Genomic DNA, 10,346 nt, shown 5'->3' on the forward strand with positions numbered 1-10,346 from the left:
AACCTTTTTTTTACTTTTTTCGACATACTATAGTATGACTTTTTTTCAATTTTTTTCGACATACTATGCTATGACAGTTTTGGACATACCATACTATGACTTTTTCGACATACTATAGTATAACCTTTTTTTGACTTTTTTCGACATACTATAGTATACAATGACTTTTTCGACACTACTATGTTTTTGACATACCATACAAGTTTTTGACATACCATACTATTACTTTTTCGACATACTATAGTATAACCTTTTTTTTTACTTTTTTCGACATACTATAGTATGACTTTTATTTCAATTTTTTTCGACATACTATGCTATGACAGTTTTGGACATACCATACTATGACTTTCTCGACATACTATAGTATAACCTTTTTTTTTACTTTTTTCGACATACTATAGTATGACTTTTTTTTCAATTTTTTTCGACATACCGCCGGCCGTTTGTTCTGAGGTTTGTTCTCCTCAAAGTTTTAAATTCAAAGTGCATTCAGAACAGATGAGTTTTCATCCTGAGAGCAATACAACAACAGATGAATTAAATGCACATGGACTCAACGCAGTCTGAGTTGAAAGGATCAATCCCGGCTCTCCTTTCGAGTCAACCTCAGCTTTCAGACTCTCAGAGTTTTCTCCTCAGCAGTGAGCAGAACAAACTTCAGAACAAACGGCCGGCGGTCACCCTCAGGGATAGCTCACCAGGATGAGGAGCTGATAGAGACTGATGCTTGTCTTTATGAGGTGAAAGGTTCAAATCCAGACTCTGGTTCAGGAAGGTCCAGTCTGTGTCCTCAACAGAACTGAAGATGCTTCATGATGCTAACAGGATGTTTCTTTTATGTCTGAAATGAGCAGAACAACCTTTTATTGTTGAAAAGTGTCGTAGCTGTTTGGTTCTTCCAGATGTTTGATGTGTTTGAGTGGAGTGAAGGCGATGTGACCAAATAGCTCAGTGAGTTAGCAGACTGGTGTGAAGAGCTGAGGTCGTGAGCTCGTTCCTCGTTTGGTGCGGAGCTTTTTAAGGATCCACACCCAAACTGGACGTGCTGATACGACGTGAGGGGAAGGGATCAAACCCCAACTCTGTTTAATGAAGTCTGTTTCCTCAACAGACTATAAACACTAAGAACTAAAGTGAAGCAGCCTTATAGTGAAGAGTGATAGTTTATTTTTGCGATACAACATGTGGAGCTGCAGCAGGTCAGCGTGTCGGTTCAGATAGCTCACGGTGATAGAGGACTGCTCAGGAGTCTGGAGGTCGTGAGATCCATCCTGCAGCGCGGTCTTTTTAATGTCCAACAGCCAAGATGAGGAAGTGAAATATTATAGGAAAACGTTTGATTTGATATAAGTGATCCTGGTGAAAGGTGACTGGAGGTCATGAGTTTAAACCTTCAGTGATGCGTTAAAGTTTGAGGTCTGACACCCAAAAGTAGGCAAATATATTAAAAAACTCTACAATGAGTGAGAAATGAGATAGCTCAAGATGATAGACTGCTGGTTTGGAGACTAGAGGTTGTGGGTTCAATCCCTATTTGGTGCAGTGAACTTTAGGTCTAACACCCGGAATGAGGAAGTTAAATATGCAAAGAAACAGAGACAGGCATCAGAGCAGATAGCTCCAGGAGATGGACGACTGCATAGGAGACAGGAGGTTATGGGTTCAGTCCCTATTTGGTGCAGTGAGTTTTAGGTGTAATTCCCAGAATGAGGAGGTGAAATATGCAAAGAAACAGAGTCAAGAGTCAGAGCAGATAGCTCGTGGAGATATATGACTGCTTAGAAGACAGGAGGTTAGGGGTTCAATTCTTATGTGTGGCAGTGAATTTTAATGTCCAACTCCCAAATGACGAAGTCAAATATACGAAACGAAAATCTCAAAGTGTGTGAGATGTGATGGCATGGTTACGCTCTGCCCGGTTTGTACGCCGTCGAGCCGGGTTTGATTCTCACCCTAGTGAGGACGTCAATCCAGTGCCGGAGGGAGTTTGAGCAGCTGAGTCTCCTCCCCGGTCTCCAGAGAAATAAATGGAGAGGGTTATGACAAATAAATGCAAATAAGCAGAAAGGGTTATATATTTTTTTTTTTAATAAAAAGGTAGCTGCACACAAAAAAAAAAAACTTTGAACCACCCCCCTCATTCTTTTACACTGTCAGAGTAACCGCAGGGTGGAAGAAGAGGAGGAGGATGAAGAAGAAAAGGAACTCCGTCGGCGTCGTCTTCAGGTCTGGTCTGGAAACTCATCTGAGGAGAAAAGAAGAAAAGGACAACATCAGAATTTGCATGACATTTACATACATGTATACACAGTACTACAGTAACAAGTAACACAACATGAAATACTACGAATACAGGAACAAATACTTGTTTTCCAACGTAGGTTCTTAAAGTTTGATGAGTTAGTGACAATTAGAGGAGAAGGTTTATGATTGAAGGCCACACAGGATAATAATAATAATAATAATAATAATAATAATAATAATAATAATAATAATAATAATAATAATATATTATAACATTTAAATGGTGAATTACTGTTTTTTAAACATTTGTTTTAATCAATACAATATAATGACTTATATTTATTTTGACAAAATTACTTTTATGTATTTTTTTATGGGCATACAAAAATGCCTTGACATTTATTTTTATTTTTAACAACACACTATGATATTTTTTAATTGGCATACTATATTCTGAGTTTTCTTGTACGACCTTTTATTATAGCTATGACTTTTTTTGGATAAAATACTATGACATCTTTTTGACATTTTTATGATATTATAAGTTTTATGAGTACATTTATGGCCTACTACACTACTACATTTTTAATGAATCTTTTACATCATACTATACTATTACTTTTTATGAGATATACTTTTACTTTTCTTTCTTTGACATACTATGACTTTTATGACACTTAATTATGGATATTTTAGGATATACTATACTAAGAGATTTTATAATTTTTAAGAGATTCTATTTCACATTTTTTACAGAATACTATATTATGACTTTTCTTAAAATAATTTATTGATATATTTAGTATTTTATTTATATAAATATTTATAATCTGCAATTTTTTATTATTTTTCATGGCTAACTATACTATGATATTCTTTTGACATTTTATGTGATTCTATACTATGATAATCTATGATATACTATATTTTAAAGTAATCTATGATATACTATATTATACATTTCTTAGGTAATATTATCTTTATTATATATGACTTTGATGGTTTCTTTATGGCATACTATAGTGTGACATTTTATTGAAATATATTATGACACTATTTTGCATGGCATATTCTCCTTTGACTTATTTAATTTTATGACAATATTATGGAGTATTTTATTGCATACTATATTATGATATTAAGTTTTATGAGTAAATGTATGGCCTACTACACTACTACATTTTTTATGAATCTTTTACATCATACTATACTATTAATTTGTATGAGATATTTTACTTTTACTTTTCTTTCTTTGACATTCTATGACTTTTATGACAATTATGGATATTTTAGGATATACTATACTAAGAGATTTTAGAATTTTTAGGAGATTCTATTTCACATCATTTCACAGCATACTATATTATGACTTTTCTTTAATGAATCTATTGATATATTTAGTATTGTATTTATATAAATATTTATATTCTGCAATTTCTTATTCTTTTTTATGGCTAGCTATACTATGATATTTATTTGACATTTTATGTGATTCTATACTATGATAATCTATGAAATACTACATTTTAAAGTAACCTATGATATACTATATTAATTTTTAATATTTTTGTGAAACTATATTTGACATTTCTTATGAATTCATTGATTGCATACTATATTATGACTTTTTAATGACTACTAAACAAACAACAAGAGTAACAAGTAAAAGTGGATTTGATAATTACCTATTGTTTGTTCCATGCGCTCCAGTTCTGGTCTCCTCCAGGTCCTTCAATTCCTCTTGGTCATTCAGCAGTCTGGACAGATAAGAGAGACATTTAGACCTTTAGCTTTAAGAACAGAACTGGAGAATTTTATTAAATATATGAAGTCTCTTCTGCTCCAATGACACACCCTATACACCATTCTTAAATACACCTTTGGCATCAGTTTTTGTGCAAAATAAATCAAAACCTTGCAAAAACACAGGTAGGTCTGTAGGGTCACCCATTGATAATATGATCATGTAATCACAATGTGTCTGGTGATATGGTGACAAGGAGGTAAAAGTGACTTCATTCAATTACATTTAAGGCTCCTTACGTCAAGTTTTCAAGACACTATGTAATTCTGCTGGTTCAATCTACTATGAGTAAAGAAGGCTAAAATGCTGGATAAATATTGTTTAAAAAAAAACCAAGAAAACATTCAGAAACCATTATGTGTTTCCTTACCTTGTGAGTTCTTCCAGCATCCTCTGCTTGTCGTTCTCCAGCTGCTCAACACCTTGTGTCTTTTCTCTGAGAACCAAAAAAGAAGACGAATGAGCTCCTTAGATGGGCTGTACTGTCAGCTTCAGATATTCTGAAACTGGACATTAGAGACAATGATATTCTTGTGAAGTGTAAATAAAATGTCTATTAAAAGAGCATATTCTATAATTGTATGAAATGAAGAAGTTCATAATAAAGCTAAATAAGCTACTAAAGTTAAAAAAAATATGCTTTCAATATTCAACATCATTAAACAAAGCAGCTGACAATGAGAAAAGATATCCTACCTCAGAGCTTCAGCACAGAGAAGATGTTCCTTCAGTTGTCTGTTTAACATTCCTCTTCTTCCCCGATGTCATTCATTGAGGCTGCATATCTACAAGTGTGTGACAAATAAAAATCTTTCTTAATACGAAACACATCTGACATTTACAGTAGAAATCATACAACAATAATAAACATGCAGAAATTATATCTATATTAATCGTAAGCATTAACACTGTAAAGTGGAGAATTGCATAATGTTCATGAATAAAACAATAAGAACAAACCTGAGACTCATAGTTCACAGGAGCCATGTTAACACCAGTCAACCTGCAGCTATCTAGAAGATGAGACATAAAATAGATAAAGTCAGAATTTTGAGTTGCAATAATTTCACGTTCAACCAATCTTATATGAAAAGTGTATATGTACGCCATAAATCAAAGCTTTTATTTATCTTGTCAATATTTTTTTTTTTTACATTAATCCTCCTGCTTTAACTTTTTTATATGTTTAAGCCTTTGATTTGTTTTTCATTGTTAAAAAAATTATAATTTTAAATTCCTTCGTAAATAACAAAATATTTTGGCTTGTAATTAAAACATCAGTAAATAAAAAATGTAAAGTCAAAAACACATTTAATTTAAGGCCTATGGGGAAAATAAAGAAAATAAATATCAATGTATATATTTTCCTATTTCAGAAGATTGAAAGCATTCAGAAGAGGTAATGTTTATCATGTAAACAACTCAAGTAAACAATACAGCTCTAACTTGTTCATCTTTATGACAATAAAACAAATTTACGTTATCTTATGCCATCATCTATTATGTGTCTGTCCTCTTGATGGCCGTAAAGCTGTGCAAAGCGCTCCCCCACAGGTGGCGTTGATTACCTCTGACAATAACAGTATGAAAAGTATAACAAAAACGATATAAAACACCGCGTTTCTTCTCACAATGAACTCTAATTTTTATTTTCTCATCATTCGGTGAATCTGATCGTTTGTTTATTTGCCACAAACAGATGCAGCGATTTGTTTGTCCGTGTCACGTGTCACACACACACACACACACACACACACACACACACACACACACACACACACACACACACACACACACACACACACACACACACACACACACACACACACACACACACACACACACGGACAAACACAGACTGACTCCCCCTGTAAATTAATACCACTTTTTCCCACACAATTACAACCTTATCTTGAAATACCGTTTTTTCGTTATGCTACTACTTTATCTCCAAATATATCAACTTTACACCTTTTTGTGTAAACAGTGACCCTAATCCATAATATTAACGAAACCAAATCAGAACGACGATAGTTTTGGACAAAGAATTGTATTTTTGCTGAGGGAGTGAGGTGGTGATGGTCTCAGAGATTTCAGATTTTCAGTCTGACCAATATATTTGCAACAACTCATTTTGGCCAAAAGAGAAGTTTACTTTCAATAAAATAATTCTCTGATTTCTTCTTGCCTGTGACAAACATAACGTGGGTATACATGTTGAAAATCTCAAACACTGCTCAGTATTCAGGTTCCCCCGGTAAAATATCACACGTTTCCTGCAGGTGTCAGGCTGTGGAGTCGAGTACGGGTACCTGTAAGGAAAACCCAGTCCCTGGACGCACTGCTCCCCTCCCTCGGCCAGGTACGGAACCTCCTCCTTGTAGTCAGGTGGGGGGAGGCCGTCCTCCTCGCTGGGGGGCAGGATGGCGTCCGGGTCGACCTTCAGACTTGGCCTCTGGTTGTCTGGGAAAGCCAGGGAGAAAAGCACCTCGGGGTTGCATACAAACTAATTAAATGATGATCATTTAAATCCAAATTTCAATTATTTAATGATTTTTTTGCATGAACTACAATCCCCGTAATATAAAAATATACCAATAAGGAAAACACTAAAAAAAGTAAAATAAAATGTGACTTTTACTTCATAATGACTGTGTAAGCACATGCTAAAGGAGAGAGGTGAAACCTGCCTTTACCTTCTGCATGATGCCCTTCTCGTAGTAGTACCTCAGAGAGCGGCTCAGTTTGTCGTAGTCTGGTCGATTCTTCTGGAGGCCCCAGAGCCGAGCCACCTGAACGTGGACACAAGGAGGGAAAAAACTTAATAAAACATCCAGCTGGATTCATATTAAAGTTTGTCTTTTTCATTTAATATCATACAAAACATAAGGCCTGCAGCTACGTCAGAGAGAATTCCCCAAACTTTATACATTTCCTTTTTTTGAGTGATCAATGAATATCTCCCTGTTTCTCTAATATAAGTGTTTTAATTATTTATTAAGCAATAGGCATGGTTTAATCTAGTTTATATATCCTTTCATCCTTGCTTTTGCCTCAACTTCACAGCATTTTGAAAATATTTCATGATATTACCATATTTTTCCCACATTTAATTAAATCTTAATTTCCATGAACAAAATGTTGTTAAGCCACACTAAGCCAATTCTTAGTCTATTTCTTATTCACCCAAAAAAGTAAAATTGTATTTTAATCCTTAATCCCATTCATTAAAAGTAATATTTCTCCTCAAGGTTAAAGAACATTTAAGCCTTATAAAATAACCCTGTGTGGGGTTAAGTGATGACTGACCTCCTCTGGATCGACCAGTTTAAACTATCTTGCCGTTTTCTACATGGAGTTTGAATTGTTCTGTAAGCACATTTCCTCCTTTAAATGCTTCACATCCTTTTATTTCTTCAGAAAATATCTTACTTCATGTAATGTCATTTTTACTTTAGTCTGCTTGCAGCACTACGTGGCTACTTTGGTGTTCAGAAAGTTATTGCCCCAGTAGGTTAGTTGTCTTTTTGGAGGATTTGAAGTGAAGCTGAATATTGTGTGTTGAAGTGTTGAATGACAATGTTAGTTTTAGAGTCGTTAGTAAAATGTCAAAGAGGGCTTGGCGCTGTCGTGTTGTTGTCAAATCTCCCTCTCAGATGTGTTTTGAATTTTAGATTTTAGAGACAAAACAATGAAAAATAATTATTAGTTGCAGCTCTAATATTATTATTAAATCATGCATTTCATTTGCTAATTACATTTTGTTAACTGGATTACAGTGCAGCTCCATGCCGTGGACCTGAGGGCCAGCCCCAGCAGCTACATCCCCATCACCTGTATACTCAGGTATGTATGATTTTGCAAATATTTCATTATTTTATAGCATGCACACTATTAATAACTTAGAAAGTGGCTTCAGGAAATGGACAGGCATACTGGGACATCTAACAGATCAGGGTTGTCTTTGGTGATAATGGATTAAATGTATGTATTTTTTGTGATTTATAACATTTATCCAAATCATGGGGCAGTCCGGTGACAGATGTAGTACCTTGCAGATGTGAATGAGGTGTAGACTTGGAAACACTCTGGTGATAGGACAATACTGTGGCCATGAATGACCACCCACAGTGGAAGAACTCAGAGAGCCCCTTCAGGTTGACGAACTGACCAGCAGACGAATCCAAGACGGCTGATTTTATTTGTCACACACCTGGTATATTTGGCACCCTGGCCCGACGCAAGACTCAAACCCACAACCACCATATAGCCCCATCGGCATACTATAGCATGTCGAAAAAAGTCATACTACAGCATGTTGAAAAAAGTTGGGAAAAAAAGTCATACAATAGCATGTTGAAAAAAGTTTTAAAAAAAAATAAAAAAAATAGTATAGTGAAAATGTGTATTTGACTGTTTTTAGGTCACTCAAAATCCATATAGCTCTTTTAAACATGCTGCAACCCTTTCGGTTTTTTAAAATGTTTTATGAAAATGGAGAATACAGAGCATTAAAGGTCATGTCCAATGGTCAAAGACACATTTTTCATGTAACCTGTTTTTGTAGTAGCATATTCATATGTACATTTGTAAATGTATGTCAATAAACTTATTGCACAGCATATTCTACACCTTAAAAATGCATTTGAATGTATACAGGAAGAAATGTAACACTGTTGATTAAAATCTCACTTAAAAACACAAATGTGCCCTCCAGACTTTTAAACCACTAACTATTGCATCAGTTCCTGTGGCTTGTTTTAATAAAAGCAGCAGACAACAGTCTACCTTTTGGATTGGAACCCCTTTAGAACCACTTGGATGGAGGATCACCATGTTTTGTCAAAGCAGCAGAGATAAAAATAGGCAACAAGGGATCTCAGGTTACCGACGGAGGACCAGGCAGACCCCAATGATGTAACAGCATCACCAGTCTACCAGAGATGATCAACACCGAAAGACCTCTCACTCCGTAGCCTTTTCTTGGTACAGCAATAGCCATCACAGCCTCTAACAAAATATTGATTACCTGCAAAATAAAGATATTACATTTTCAGTGATGTGAAAAAAAAGTAGCAAATTGTCACATTACAACTGATCATCAAAATATTCTCTTATCCCCTTATTGCCTGAATTTATTTACAATTATATATATATATATGTTTTTTTGCTGTCATGCAGATGCTAAATTAAGTGGAGATTGTTCATTTCAATATAGCACATACAATATGTATACATTTTGGTATGAGGCAAATTAGCGACATTAGGCATAATTGGGCATAATAGTAATTAAACAAATTCGGAAGCAGTTTGAAGCGAATTCGCAACAATAGTCTACAAGGGGTTGAGGATGTTTTTTCAACTAATGCAATATCTTCTTTCCACACAGATGCAAATGTTTGTATGCAAGCAACATAATTAGATAATTAACATTTCAGGATACACTCAGAGGACAGAATGTTTGTTGTGCGAGCTGGGTGAAATTGAAAATGAGGAGCACTTTTTGTTTTACTGTCCTGTCTACGAGGCCAAAAGGGATGTCCTCTTTAGTAAAAATGACTTCCATTTATGTTGATTTCTTTTGGCTGGATGACTATGAAAAACTCGAGTTGTGTTTTAGGAAAGGAACCTTCTTTGTAGCAGATTGTATTTGCCAGGCCGGAGGAGAGAAGGCAGAATGTATTCGTATCAGGTCGCTGCACTTATTGAATTCGTATTCGTTTGCTGCACTTATCCTATTCGTAGTAGTTTGTAGCACTTATTGTATTTGTATTAGTTTGTTGCACTTATTGTATTCGTATTAGTTTGTTGCACTTATTGTATTCGTATTAGTTTGTTGCAATTATTGTATTCGTATTAGTTTGTTTCTGTACTTTTGCTCTGGTTTATGCTTTTAGATGCTTGTTTAAGAAAGGAGATGCACTTATGACTTCTGGTGACTAGTAGTTCTCTTGAATACCTATGTTGAATACACTTCCTGTAAGTCGCTTTGGATAAAAGCGTCTGCTAAATGACTGTAATGTAATGTAATGTAATGTAATGTTTTGTTTAAGATGGAGCGGTGAAGCAACATGTCATTTTGTCATCAAATGTGACCTGATGAGATGTGGATCCACTGCAGCTGTACTGTTATAAAAAAACATCTATCCATCATAGGTGATGAAACGGTATTGTGTTTTTCCACCATGTGACACATCCAGTCATAGACGATCTTCGGCCACACACGCCCAGCCTCAGCACCAGAGCATCCTTTCTCCACGGGGCTTTCCCATCCTCCCATCCTCTCCAGCATTGC

Source organism: Anoplopoma fimbria, chromosome 22, assembly GCF_027596085.1.
Source record: "Anoplopoma fimbria isolate UVic2021 breed Golden Eagle Sablefish chromosome 22, Afim_UVic_2022, whole genome shotgun sequence".
NCBI lineage: Eukaryota > Metazoa > Chordata > Actinopteri > Perciformes > Anoplopomatidae > Anoplopoma > Anoplopoma fimbria.